General features: G+C 38.3%; 1 long non-coding RNA gene across 1 annotated transcript; it reads left to right on the top strand.

The window, feature by feature from the left end:
* Window positions 1-3,659: 3,659 nt before the first annotated feature.
* On the top strand, window positions 3,660-7,409 carry LOC109370669. The gene is made up of 2 exons (XR_002121003.2): window positions 3,660-6,668; window positions 7,253-7,409. It is a non-coding gene; the product is annotated as an uncharacterized LOC109370669 (long non-coding RNA).
* The last annotated feature ends 6,920 nt before the right edge of the window (window positions 7,410-14,329 follow it).

Below are 14,329 nucleotides of genomic sequence, written 5' to 3'. Positions count from 1 at the left end.
AGGTTTTAAGCCTTGTTGTGTATGATTTAAAGGTTTTATGAACTTGTCCTCTGACCTTAACAATAGTAAGGAGCTATCAAGCCTAGAGGGCACTGTGGAAAAGTAGTTGTAAAAATGATAATGCTTGCCTTGTCCAAATAATGCTGCTGTAACATAAATAAACCATCAGTTCTAGTAAAATAATTTTGGTCTTGAATCTCCCAGGAAAGAGACTCTAATTTAGATACCCTCATTGTTTGCACATCTTATATTCATATTTTTGTTATTTGAAAATTTAAAATAGTATTAAATTAATCATTTATTTTCAGTGCTAGATTCACTTTCAGAATTAATCTTACAGGGGTTTTTCTGCAAAAAAAAAAAAAAAGTTCTTTTGTGTTGTTGGATTTTTGTGGTACAGAAGACGTCTTCCTATTTTTTTCATGCTAAAATGTAGGTCTAGGAAAGAGAAAGTTTATTAAGAATAAACACGTTTTGGATATGCTCTGAATAACATCTGTCGTCCAACCTGGTCCCAGTAAAGAACCCCCCAGTGTGAGGAGCACTGTGCATGCTCACAGTCCCACGGAGCTGCTGTCCATCACACCAGGTGGTTTCCATTGCCGTGCAGAAATGTAAGTTCTGTGCACGCAGGCTGCTCTGGAGGTGGCAGGGCCTGGCTTTGCCAGTGAAACAAGTTGATTTGTCCCCGGGTGCCTGGCAGCAATCCTGTGCAGGCCTGTAAGGATGACATGCCGCTGTTTGGGTACTCCTGGCTTGTTCTTATAGCATAATTGGTTCAAACTTCAGTTCAGGAAAGCATTCTAGCAAGTCTGACCTTTAAATGAGGCGAGCAACCTCAATGCACTGAATGTGATTGCTCATAAACCTCAATGTAGAATGGCAGCTGAGCGTCATAAAGATGTGAAATCTGTAGGATTGTTGGAGCTGCACTGGTTCTTTTTCACGGCATGAATTTCTGAGATTATTTTACTCTGCTGTGGCAAATTGTTTTTGCTGCCAGTGGTCACCCAAAATACAGTGTTCCCTTCCTTTCTGTTAAAATAGAGAAGTGATGGAGAGGAGAATTGCAAGAAGTAGTGATGCTGTCCATGTGTTCTCTGGACTGCACTTCCAGTGTGAAAACCTTTTGTCCCTTGCAACAGAGGTTTGCCTAGCAACTATGTAAATGTATTTGTGTGTGCACATATGTCATTTTCAGAAGTTGGCAGCCTAACTAAGAAAGGGGAATTTCAGAAGCAGAGAGCTGTTTTCTTATCGGCTGTCTCCTAATGTACAGGGAATGCCTCACCTCCTTTAGGTCTATAAAGATTTCTATCTACCTATTATGATGAAATAAAATATGTCTTTGAGATAAAATATATAGCTGAAATAGGAAACAAAGCCATTTTTAAAAGAGAAAGAAAATGGAAAAGAAAAGCAGCAAATATAAGGCAGGTGAGTGTCTCCTTTTGAAGGAGAAAGAAGCACTTTTTCAGTGGGGGGAGATTTTTGTGCTGCTGTGCAGGTTTAGCTGCTAGCATGCTAGCAGAAGAATTAAGGAACATGGTTTGGATGTGCATAGGCCAAAAGGATGAAGTACAGCTTCAGGTTTTCACTCAATTCTTTATGCAGTCTGCCATGTCAAAGCTACCCAATGCAGCGAATGCAGGATGGAACTCAGTGCACCTCATGGAATGCTACTGTGCTACCTTACCTCTGAAAAATGCACCATTAACAACCAGAGATGTCTCCTAATGTGATTTTGCAGATCCGTGGGGGAAATATTTTTAATATTGTCTACAAATGTAGATACTGTAGTGAGATCTCATATCCCACAACTGTATGGTAGTTCCTACTTTCCGAGTTCAGGCCACTTTAAGAAAATATGAAGTATGGAGCATTAAATAAATGCATAGGAATGTAGAAGTATTGGAGTTGGCTGTCATGATATATTTGTAAAGGGAGTAAAAATAATTACTGAGATGCCCAAGTAACTTTGTGGTAAACCAAAATATGTTAACAGGGCTGTGCGCTTGTTTAAACTTCCCTCTAATGAAGTGTTAGCAAACTTTTCAGTTAGATGTAATGACTATTTATTTGAATCCGTTAATTAGTTGAAATGGATAAAGCTAAAGCTGTACAGATGTCCTCTTTTTCAATAATTGGAATTAAATGTGTAAGACCTTAGTGGCTTGAGTTTAAACGAAGAATTATTTTCTTTCAACCTTTGTTTCTGTATCCTTAATTAATTCATCAAGCAGGCCACCCACATGTAGTCTGCAATAATGACCTTTCTCAAAAGTCTCCAGTTTTGTGACGGAATGTAAATCTGTTAAACATCCAACATTTAGTTGACAGAGAATATTTGGCCGTATAAAAATACAGAACTTGGTTCTCAGTGCTTTTGGTGGAGCGATGTGATGGGTGGTGCATAGTTGTATTGCTTCCACTGGTCATCCAAAATGCATGAAAATATTTGAATGAATATTTTTAAAAATAACTTTAAAAGTCAACACATTTATCTTTTTTTTTTTCCAAGTTTTAAAATGTGATTGGTCCTTTTTTTCTGTTCCCTATTAACTTTTTATTGCATTAAAGAGGAATTTTCAGAAAACTGTAGACTGCTGCAGTTTCTAAAGTTCATTTTCACTTGCTAAGAAGCTGATAACAATTGAACCAAACAACGATGCTTATCAGGAGCAAGAATTGCAGTGAAAATTCATTCTGAAGGTAAAAAATTATTCAATAATGAAAGTTTGACTACATACATAATTCCACTGATCATTAACACCAGGGCTTTTATTTAGAAGAACAGCTTTCAAAAAAGCTAATTTGATGTTCTAGTGCTCATATATTTGGCATCAATTTTGTTCACTTTTTATATCTACGTGTATTACAGAAGAATTCTTTTTATATATAAATATAAAAAGAGCAACAGGATTCCCTCAGAGCATAATACTGTCTGCCTTACTTTATTAAAGGAGATCTGGTTTTTGTCAGGAAGACATTTTTGTCTCAGATAAATGGTTCAGGCTGAGCATGAGGCTGTTTTGAGTTTATGCTGGATTCTATTAAAAGGAGTGCAGTAGTTAATGCCACAGATTTATCACTTTTAGCCCTTTTCCACTGATGTTTGACCTTGGCTATAAGTTGGAGGAGGCTGTCTGGGGAGGTCAGCTGGAGGGGCTGGGGTTTGTGCGTTTGCCATAGGAACTGGGTTGGACACTGCCCCATCTTCAGCTGTCTAAATCAACGGAGATCTTGAGTGTATGTGCACAGATCTCTTTATTATATAATACTCATATTTATAAATATTGCCAAAGTTATTTGTTTTTATGATGCTTAGATCATGCTTTCTTAATTTTATTAAGAGTAGGACCTGCGTGATTAAATTTGTGTCCATTTTTATTTGGGTTACTTTCATGTTTTATTTAAAAACATGTCTCCACTGGGATAAGTGGTGTAATTTGCCTCTAAGGATTAAAATAATTGAAGTCATAATTACTAGTGGCTTCTGTTCAGCAGCATGGAAAATGCAACGAATGAAGAAAAATATTACATAGGAGGAAAAAGCTTCGGCTTAAGCTATCTCCTGCCCTGAGTGCAAACATTGCTTTCTGATAGCAGATGTAATGATCCGCTAGGTGTATGTCTGTTTCTCTTTCAGAATGAGACAAAGAGGACTTTATCCATCTCCTAACAACTGCAGTGGTCTGCTGGACTAAAACAGAGCTGGCATGAGAGCTCAGTGGTCCAGCCAAGGCTGGGCTCCTCTTGAAAGCTCTCTCAGTGAGACAATGTTTGGGCATCAGCAATGGGCAGAGTGGTGATTTCCATCTTAGGAGGAAAGTTGGTTTTGTTTTTGTTTGTTTAAATGGGGTTTCTATGTGTAATGATGGGAAACTCTGAAAGGAAGATACTTGAGCATCCCTAAGAACCTCAACGATGATGCAATTACAAGAGTAATGCAACAATTTATGAACTTTTTTTCAGTGACAGACTTTGTAGGGCCTTTTGCTGTTAGTAGCATAGTGGTTAAGAGGCCTCTACCTTGGAGAACAGAGCCTGTCTGGACTGAAAAAAAATTGCAGCCTTGGGATTCCTGTGGGATTTGTCTTTCTCTATGCTTTGGGAAACTGAATGAGCTGCTTCCTTCGAGCTCTCTGAGAGAATGTGCACGTGTTATTAGGCAATTTGTACCACTGGTTTTATTTCCAAGAAGAATGTCCAGCTCCGCTCTTTCCAGTGGTCAGAAGCCATGAACTGGTCAAAAGGAGCAAGCTGTGCAGTGTCAGCACTGGTTTATGTGCCACTCAGTACCCACCAATGCCGTTCTCTCCAGCACCTTCCCAGGCACTTAGCACCCATAAAGAGTGTTTTCTGAAATCTGTGAAGCTGCGTGGTAGAGGCTTTGAGTATCTCCTCCATTACTACACAGCTCCAGTCTTCTTTCTTACCTGCATGAAATCTGCACTATTTCATTGAATTGTTGGAGTTGGAAAGGACCTTTAAAGGTCAGCTGGTCCTACTCCCCTGTAGTAATCAGGGACATGTATTGTGTTGGTGCAGTTACATCCATATAAAGATCTTTAATACAGAAAATAATAAATTCTGATATAAAGCACGTATTGTATTACATAAACATAATTTTGCTTTCTTGAAGTTATATATGATGGTAAAAACCCGTGCTATGATTTTAGAGCTGGAAAGGCTCTGAGCTGGAAGAGGTTCTGGCTGATGGTGTGCTGAAGTTCACTGCTGCAGTTCCTTTGATTTTTTTTTTTTCCCCTCCATCGTTTGTAGTGTTGAAGTTGTAAAAAGTGATGTATGTTTTCCCTAACTCTCCAGTGCAGAAGTGTAGGGAAAGGGCATGACAAATCTTGCAGTACAGTCTGAGGATTTAAACACAAGTTGGTGATTTAATAGAAGAACGTTCCTGCTCCAGGAACAAGGATTTTTTCGTATTGCTTTTAAAAATTTGAGGAACATTTCTTTAACTTCATCCTGTGTTGCATAGTGTGTTTCCACCTGTGTGCCTCACAACCAAGCATTTGCACTCTGGGGCTGCAGTGGTAGGGAGGTCACAACTGGAGTGTTGAATTCTCCACAATCCAAGGATTTCCAGGTTTTTTGGTAAGGAAGGTGGGTTTTTTGTTGCTTTCGTTTTGACTTGACTCAGCTCACCTGGATGTTATGCCAGTACATTGTTCTTCCTTTTTTTTCTATCACAAATAGTGGAATTGTAGTGCAGTTAAAATAAGTTTGCTGTATCTGAGAATCAGCTTCTATAGTGAAAATGTCAGATTTTTCAAAAAACGTGTAGCTTAAACATAAAGGTGTAATTTCAGGAAACTGATTGTAAGCAGTGATGATGAGGGTGGTGCAGTTACCATTAGATTAAATACAACAACAAAGTACATGCTGAATTCATCCACTTTACACTCTGTAAAAGGATACACGTTGTGGTATGGATGGCTTTAGCAGTGGCTGAGATGCTGCTGATACCTACAGATCTCTGCATTTCTTAGATTAAATAGTTTTGTTTAATGGACTGGACTTAGAAACCCTTTGGTTTGGTTTGTATGGCTGGTGCTACTTTTTTTAACACCTGTTTTTAATTAGTGAAATGTTTAGGATAAGCCTTTGTTACCTAAAAGTGGAAGTTGTGCAAAGATGATGCATAGAAGTTGTTACAGCAGTTTATGTAGCCCGAGAAAAGAACACAGTTTCTTTGAAAAGCTCTTAGGAAGATCTCCAGACCCTTTGGTTAGTGGTTCTGGAATGAGCACGGAATGCTGACAACGGAAAGCAAAACCATAATTGTGCTTATGTGACAGTGCCAAGTAATTGGAACGTTTAAAGTAAGTCAGGCGCAGGCTCTGCATCCATATTACGTGACTTCTTTAAACATTTAAAGATGATTTCTCTTTTTGAAGCATAAAAATATCTTCAAATTATTCTGATATCTGTTAGGAATAGGAAGTATTAGAAACATTTTGGATTGTTTTGGAAGCAGCAAACAAATTATTCTGAACTTGAAATGGGGAATTTTGCACTATTATCTCCATATTAAGAAGGTGGTTCTTGCTTACCACAGATACCATTTTCTTAAGTGCTTTTCTGAAAGATCTTTCTCACTCTTTTTCTTAATTTGGTCTATAACATAATGTAACCAAGGAATACAATACTCATTAAGCTCTTGCATATGTTTGATCCACGCATCTTTTGGTTCTCTTCCCTGACTCTAAGAATATCTTTTCCTTTACAAAGAATTAGACACTAGTGATGCTTTTAGTTTCAGTCCCTTTCCATGGGCAGGGCTGCCAACCCAGTACTACATCAGGTATCAGTCCAGGCTGCCCAGGGCATCATCCAACCCGGCCTTGAGCTCCTCCAGCAGCTTATTTAAATGTTTCTCACTCTTTATCTGAAAAAATTGCAGAAGGTTGTATTTGGTTCACATGCAGTCATATTTCAAGTTCATTCCACTGTGTATATCCTATAAAACAAATCCTGTGCCAGTAACATGATATTTTCAATTAAGTGTATTTTAATTTACTAACCTTACTGTGTCTCCATTAATATTACGCAGGTACTTGTCAGTGAGGACTCTGACAGTGATGGTATCGTGGCCCACTTCCCTGCACATGAAAAGCCTATATGCTGCATGGCTTTTAACCCTAGTGGTAAGTTACTTTACTAATTTGATGCAATAGTTTTGTTTGTTTGTTTGTTTGTTTGTTTTAAAACAAGTAAACCACACATGCACATACTGCTATGATAACTGACCAGTTCTGTTCAGTGTTGAATGTCATACACTGGTGAATTTGAATTTTCTAGAAATTTCAAACTGAAGTAGCTGTTATGCTATGGTATAAATGAGTCTAGCAATTCACAAAGGACTGAGGAAGTCTGTTTTGTTGGCTGTCCTGCTGGTCCACTATCCAGATGTTCTAACATACAGGTATCCAGAGGATCAGCATGTTTATTAAATTATACTACTCCATAAATATTAAAATAAAATGAGTGACTTCACTGACACCGGTTTCTAAGGGAACTTAATGCAGTGTTACATGTTTTGTTCTTCAAAAGTTTGCAGTTGTACCTCTTACTTCTAAATAAAATCATCTCTAATCTGAAAATACTTCTAAGAAACTCATCAAAAATTCCCATTCCACTCAATAAATGAAGAATTACTGTGGGTGGCAGAGATCTCATCTGTTAATAAATCTTCATGTGACAACTAACATGCTTATTATCTCATTTCAAGACAGCAAAAAATGGCTGATTGCAGGAGCAGTGGAAGAAATGGCCGGTGAATCAACAGCTTCCCCTGGCCAAAATTAATGGTTTCTAAAATGTAGCAAATGGCACAGGGAACTTGGGGATGAAGTCACATTTCAAAGAATAAAGCTGAGTGTCTGTCATTTACGTTTTCACTGTCGGTGACCAGTTGGTCTTATTCTGACATCCCATCTGTTATGTCAGAACCCTTTAGTAGCTGTGTGCAGTTCGCTGCGTTTTCACTGTGAGTTTTTGACATAAAAAACTGTATTCTCATCTGGTTGTGTTTTCTTCTGTTACTTAAGAGATTTTGTTGTGGAACTCTTTGGATATAAGTGAGAATCAACCATGTCAATTTCAGAACAGTGTTATTTTTGCTTTGTAGTGTGGCAGGGAGGTAATAAACATAGTAGAGTCAAGTAATGCTAATTAAGCAAAAGAGCTGCTTAAATCAGAATATTTTAAAGATATTAATTGAGTGTTTTCTTAAGATAATTTTATGATTATATAAGTGTATGGCAAGCAGTGTTTGTGCAAAAGCAAATGATCTTTTTTTTAACTGAATGTTTGCATACAGTTGGATTGCTAGTATCATAATCTGGTTCCTTGGCTTTATTCAGGTACTAAAATTAAGGTCCTTTGTATGTGATGTAGCAGAGCGTTACCGGAGGTCTGATGGTGCAGTAACATATTTCAGGAGAAGGTGTTTTTTCCAATCCTTTATTTTTGACAGTTTGCAAGTAATGCATTGTGAGATATTTGTTGGGGGGATGATTTACAGCAAGGTACTGAATCATACTGCATGTCTTGAATACAGAGCAATACCGAAACAGTTGAAAACTATTACCTCAGCTGCTTCCAGTACAAAAGCAGCACTTCACAATGTATCCTGGGTTCTTTATTTAGCTTCAAGGCAGAATTTCATTTGAAGCCAGTATTGTAACATCATCTTAATCCATTATGTCGTGGTGTATTGCCAGTCAGCTGCTTTCATTACAAAACAGAACAAAACAAGTGGCTTTTGATACTGTCATCTTCTGTTGGCTGCTTGGACTGAAAAAACACCTTTACTCATAAGTCGAAGTGCTGTCTGTGATGCTGCAATAGGACATGGTGAGTGCAAGCTGCTGCCAAAAAGGCAGACAGTGATCTATTTTAGTGAACTGCTTTATTATCTGTGTCTGATCAAATATCCTGGTTTCATCATGTCTCATTTGAAGGGCTCGTGGTTCTTCTGGTCTGTAAAAACTTAAACATTATTTAAAAAAAAAAACCACAAAGCAGCAACAAACAAAAACCCACCACTGATACTGGAAGCCACTGATGTTCAGTGGACATAAAGTACAGATGTGTGTGATTTCTGTGTAGTAAAGCAATGGAACTGAGTGCCACGGCCATGAAGGTATTGATCCCCAGTCAGATAATGCTGGGGGTTTGTGCTACATGCTTTCATACCAAACAAGGTGCTTGCAAGGGCTGTGATAATGAGTTGTGAGGAATTAGCAGGACAAAATTTACAGATTTAGTTCTTGAGTAGTTCCTGAAAAGTAGTAATATATTGCTTTGTTGTAGAGAGGAAGTCCAAGAGAAGGGAAAGAGCCTCACTGATGTCAGTAAATGGCAAAGTCATGTGTTTCCTCAGTTTTTCTTTCAGAAACAAAAAGAATTCGTTTTTATTCCTCTGCAGTGCAAATAATTGATGTGGATGTCTGAGCTGGCTCAAGTGGCAACCAGAACTTGCTGTAAGTGTGGCCCTTGGCATCAGCTGCATTACAAGACCAAATCATGAAGGAACAAGCAGAGGTGTCTCTGCACAGTACTTCATTGTGCTCTGGAGACATTTTTGTAATGACTTATTTAGACCCACCTTTTGTTCAGATTCAAGCCAAGCCACTAAATTTTTTCTTTTCTGTTTTAGAGGTATGCAGACACAGAATAAACTTGGCATACAGTTAGCTTCTTTAATTAGGTCTATGGCTGCTCTGAAAATCCAGTTGTAATATAGCTAACAAACTTCTGAAGTGCCATTGCTGAGTGTGCATAGAGGGCACTGTGGGTGTCAGCGAAAGGCAGCTGCTGCAGGCTGTGGTAAGCATCAGGTCCACCCTTATATTTTTGGACGTTGGATGAAGGTTTCTAACTTTTAGGAAGACTTTCGTTAAAACCTTTCAAGAGGAGAGTTAAGTAATGGAAACAAGAAGTTTATACTCACAAAAAGACTCTAAGAATGCTTGAATTCACTTACTAAATGAAAATCACTTCTGTGTGGGTGCTTTTACTCAGCGTTAGTATTGGGATGCTTTATTTTAGCTGGAATGTTCACTTTCAGATGACTTCAGGGTTGGTTTATTATGCATGACGTCCCCACAAAAATTGCTAATTAGCATTCACTAATTTAGATGGATTTTTCAGAATTCATTTGTGTGCATATCATATTTTTCCTAATTACACTTTTTTGTGGGAAAAACATGGATAGCTTCAGTGTGTGTCCAGGAACAAGGCTGTCTTTCATAGGATCACAGCCAGTACACCTTGGCTGCACAAAAATGACCTAGGATGTTGCTAGATAAACTTGAGTTACAAATAAGTCATCTGCGTGATTGGTTTTATTTGATGAATGTTTTATGTGCTCTGTTAGTGTGGGTTACAGAATCACAGTCTTCATTCCATTTTGCATGCCAGAACCGTAAGATTTTAAAGACAGGAGTTACGTACAAACAGTAATAATTGCACATCCTGTAAGAGTTTTATATAATATAAAACAGCAGTATTGACACTAAGCTTTGTCTTCATCATGGTTGAATTTCTACTACATTTAAAATGCACTCTGGAGAAACATTCTCACAAGATTTTTTTGGTTATTAGGATTTTTTTTTCTGTCAATATAACATTGTGCCAGAATTTGTCATTAGTCTCCTAATACACACACACACACACACACACACACACACAGAAAAAACAACAAACCACACAACCAGTTTACAGAATGTCACAGTCAGTGCAGTATCACAGAAGAATTCTATCTGCTACATGATGGAGATCAAGAGGAGTTTATTATGTAGGCTCTGGATGAAAATGCCATGGACTAAATTTTGGAAGTTCACAAAAGGAAGGAATACACTATGGGGGATTATTTAATTTGAGGAAAGCCTCCAAGCTTTTAAAATGATGGTGAAGGTCTGCCAGGAATTGTAAGTGTATGCAGCGTCTGAAATGGGGAGAGGAAATGAGTAGAGGGAAGGGAAAGGATTAAATGCTACCAATTAGAATCAGTTGCTCAATGATAAACTGGATTAAATCTAAAATAGAGTGTGTCTAGACTGGAGACTGAAAGAACAGTACAAACATCCTCATTTTTCATTATATTGTATTATTTGATGTTGTAACTTAGAGAGGAGGAAAAAACCTCACCAATTCTGATGTCAGCCATAGTCCATTAAAACTAATTCACTTTCTTCCATCGTAGACATTGAGATGGTTGTTAGTCACTGTTGTTAAAGTCAATAAATGCACTAGTCTGCCCAGGCCTCTGGCATGAGCTGCTATGGAAATTTCTGTATTCTGCTTCATTTAAGCGTTTTGGGGTTTTTTTGCTATTCCCTTTAATATTGGTCCAAAGCATTTGTTGTGTCACTTTCTTGTAAGGTCTTGGGACTCAAGTTGTGGGTGCAAGTATCCCAGATTGAGAATTAAGACTGAAACGTGATCTGGGAGGTATGAGAACTGCTGCCTCTTGTTTTGTGTAAGCCATCCCAAATACAAACTTCATAGGGTATATGTTGTTTGGATTTTAGATTTCCATGATTAAATGAAATGGTTGTTATTGTTATTATTATTATTATTCAGTGAAAATTTGCTGCCCACCCCCGAAGGAAAGAAAATGTTTCGTTTTGGAAGGCAGTGAGATTCTGTTTTTTTTTCATGTAAGAACCTGAAAACTGAGAAGGGGGGAATTGTTTCATGTTTGAAAAACACATCAAAGCGTGACTTTTTTTTTTTTCCAAAATACCATTATACTTTTCCTGTATAGCTGAGGAATATATTCCAAAATGAATTGGAAATTGTAGTTTTCATACTATCCCAATTTTTATTCATCTGCTTCTTCATTTTTATCTACGATTTTAAAAGAATGTGGCCTCCTACCATTTCTAAACAAATTACTTTCAAGTATGTTCAGGTTCCTGATTCTCTACCTTGTACGTATTTTAAATCCTAGGCATTCTGGCAAATTATTTGCATGGATTTTTGTAAAGGCATAATGGGGAAAAAAACCACCCATGCTTTTATTTTTAAAGGTACATGAGTAAGTTTTGGGCACAGCAGGAGCTTTGTGCTGCACTCCCCGTATCTAGTTCTTTCACGGGGTTTTGTAATGCATCATTTCTATGGCATTAATCATCCCATCACTGGATGCACTTCAATGGGCTCAGCACTGACACACATGCAAACGCATTATAGATACACAAAAAAATTCTGTGCCCCTTGTGTGTGAGAAGGATTACGGAAAAATGACACAGACTCTGTCCATTGCTCGAACGTGTCCTAATGAGAAACCACCAGCAAACAGTCATTGTTTACAGACCACATCTCGAAGGAAAAGTTAAAAATACAGTGAAATTTACGTGACGGAATAACGGAGCGAAGTGAACTCCAAAGCAAATGCTGCTTGGTCGGCCGGCTGGCACACAGGCTGTGGTGTATGGCTTCTATTCATAGACGTGAAATTAAAGGATGCAGTTAAACGCAGTTGTGAAACGGCCAGTCCAACAGCTGCATTTAGTTTGTTTTTCAATTTCTCATTGCCTTTCTTGTTTATTAGCTGTGACTCTGAGGTCAGAATTAAAACAAATATTTTAATGGCAGCATTTATGATGTTGGCAGGGAGCGCTGCGGCTCAGCGCTGTGATTCGGACACGGCGATCTGGGTGGTGTGAGGAGTCCCCTCCGACTTGAAACGGTCACCACTGGTGAGACTTCTCCAATGTATAATGTCTGTAAATCACACAGCCGATAAGCATCGTGGAATCAGGAATCTGCTGTGGAGGTCTTTCAGCAAAATGCACATGCTGAAAGGACCTCAGTTTTAGAAGGCTGAAAGGGAGGATCTTTATAAAGATTTTTACCACGTTAAAAACTAACAAAATTTCTCTGTTCCTTTTGAGAGATCTGAGGTATAAAGGCCTTTATGAACTGTGATAATTAAAACCAACTTGTGTGTAAATTATACACGTCTCTCCGTCCTATCAAAATGGTTATACTTGCTTTTAAGAGTAATTTTAGAGACTCTGGGGCTGTGGTTTTATTTTGGTAAATTGTCTTTACTTCGCCACATTTAAAAGAAAATTAGACCTTTTATTTGTGCTCGCACTGAGCATTAGTTGCTAAATACATTGTTGTCCACACTTGTGCAAGTTCTGTAAAACCATAGATAATGCAATCAAAATAGAATCAGTAAGGAAGGAAATAAGATCAGTGTTTCAGAAATCACTTCCATACAGATTGGGTTTTACATTATAGTACCATTTCTATTAAGCACATTTTAGGATAAGCTTCCCCTCCACCCTGTTGGAAAACAGAGCATTTTATAGACACACGAAGCTTTATAAAACATTATATATGGTGATGCTGAAAGCCGCCTTTTCTATTTTAACTTCTTATTTAAATGCGGAATGTTTTGGGGTTTAGTGTATAGTCTTACTAGTGTTTTGAAGATGATGAATAGTAAGTTACTGGAATTTGGGGAGTTGCGTAGATAAAGGGTTTTAATACAAATTTTGTAGCGTTTGAAGTTACAGCAGTTCTTTTCACCTTCATCCTGATGTGAAGACCTGAAATGATGCTGGGCTGTTAAGCGTGCTGGGAAGCAGTGGGCTCAGCCTTTGAGTCTAACCCAGCAGCTCTTCTATTTGTAACATCATACCAGCTGTTATCAGGAGGCCTGGAAACATCCAAACCCTCTGCTTTTTATCTCCGTACCTTTGTTATTTATTTTCACTTTTCTTTCCCCTTACAAAAAATGCTTCCCACTGTGCTATCTTCCATCCACAAACGTGGGACAGAGCTTTTAAGATGATTTGGAAAAGGAACTTCTCAGTATTTACATTCAGCATTATAACAGATGGGTCGGTTCTGTTTCTTGGTACGGTTTGGAGTCCTAAAATTAGGATTCTGTAAGATACAACTTCAGTCTGGTTTTTGACTGCCAAGAACATGCTTTCTAGTTGCAGAGCTTTTCTCACTGATACCTGAATGAAGCACATTCTCCAGGGCTGAGGTTTTCAGCTAATGAACGTGTGCCAGGCTCAGCTGCTTTCTTGTCATGTCTAGGAAAATATTTTATAATCGGTTATAGGTATTTCAGTTTAAAACAAAATTTACTGTATGTCAAAATTATTGATCATTGTACAGGTTAATGATGGTTTTTGGCAAGCTTTTTGTATGTTATATGAATGATAGCTGTGGTTTATAGGTTAAATTTCAGATTGTTGGTGACAGTTTTAATGAACACTTTAAAATCATATTCATTTTATTGTCTCTAACATAATTTCATTCTGTGCAATTCACTGGTTAATGGATAGTCTGTTCATTTATCTAGTGCACGGGTCAATAAGTTTCGTTCTCTCCTCCCTGTAGAGGGGAAGAAGGGCCAGATCCTCTCCTGCTTGCAGAGGAAGGTATGTTTTATATCATCTGCTTTCCCTGATGCACGCTCTGTGGGAGCACAGCAGCAGCCCTGCAAGTGCAGGGTGCTGCAGGAGCACGCAGGCAGCGTATGCTCTGCTGCCTCCTTCCCAGGCAGCGCTAGCGGTTGCTGATATGCTTTTATTCTTTCATTTTTATTTTTCCCCATAGTGACTTTCTAAGCCTGAAGGGAAATTGCAGCCCACTTGTGTGTTACACCATGGCGTGGGCTGCAGAAGGAGAGTTTCATGTGAAAATTAGGTAGAAATGCCATTTGTTGGCTGTTGCAGTTAATTTGTACGTTCTGGCAGAGTAAGTTCTCAGTCAGGACTGTGGTGGAGTCAGCGGCGGTAGGGCAAGAAGAGAACATGCTTTACGGAGC

This window comes from Meleagris gallopavo, chromosome 21 (assembly GCF_000146605.3).
Source record: "Meleagris gallopavo isolate NT-WF06-2002-E0010 breed Aviagen turkey brand Nicholas breeding stock chromosome 21, Turkey_5.1, whole genome shotgun sequence".
In the NCBI taxonomy this organism is placed as follows: domain Eukaryota; kingdom Metazoa; phylum Chordata; class Aves; order Galliformes; family Phasianidae; genus Meleagris; species Meleagris gallopavo.
This window is presented reverse-complemented; position numbering and strand designations above follow the sequence as displayed.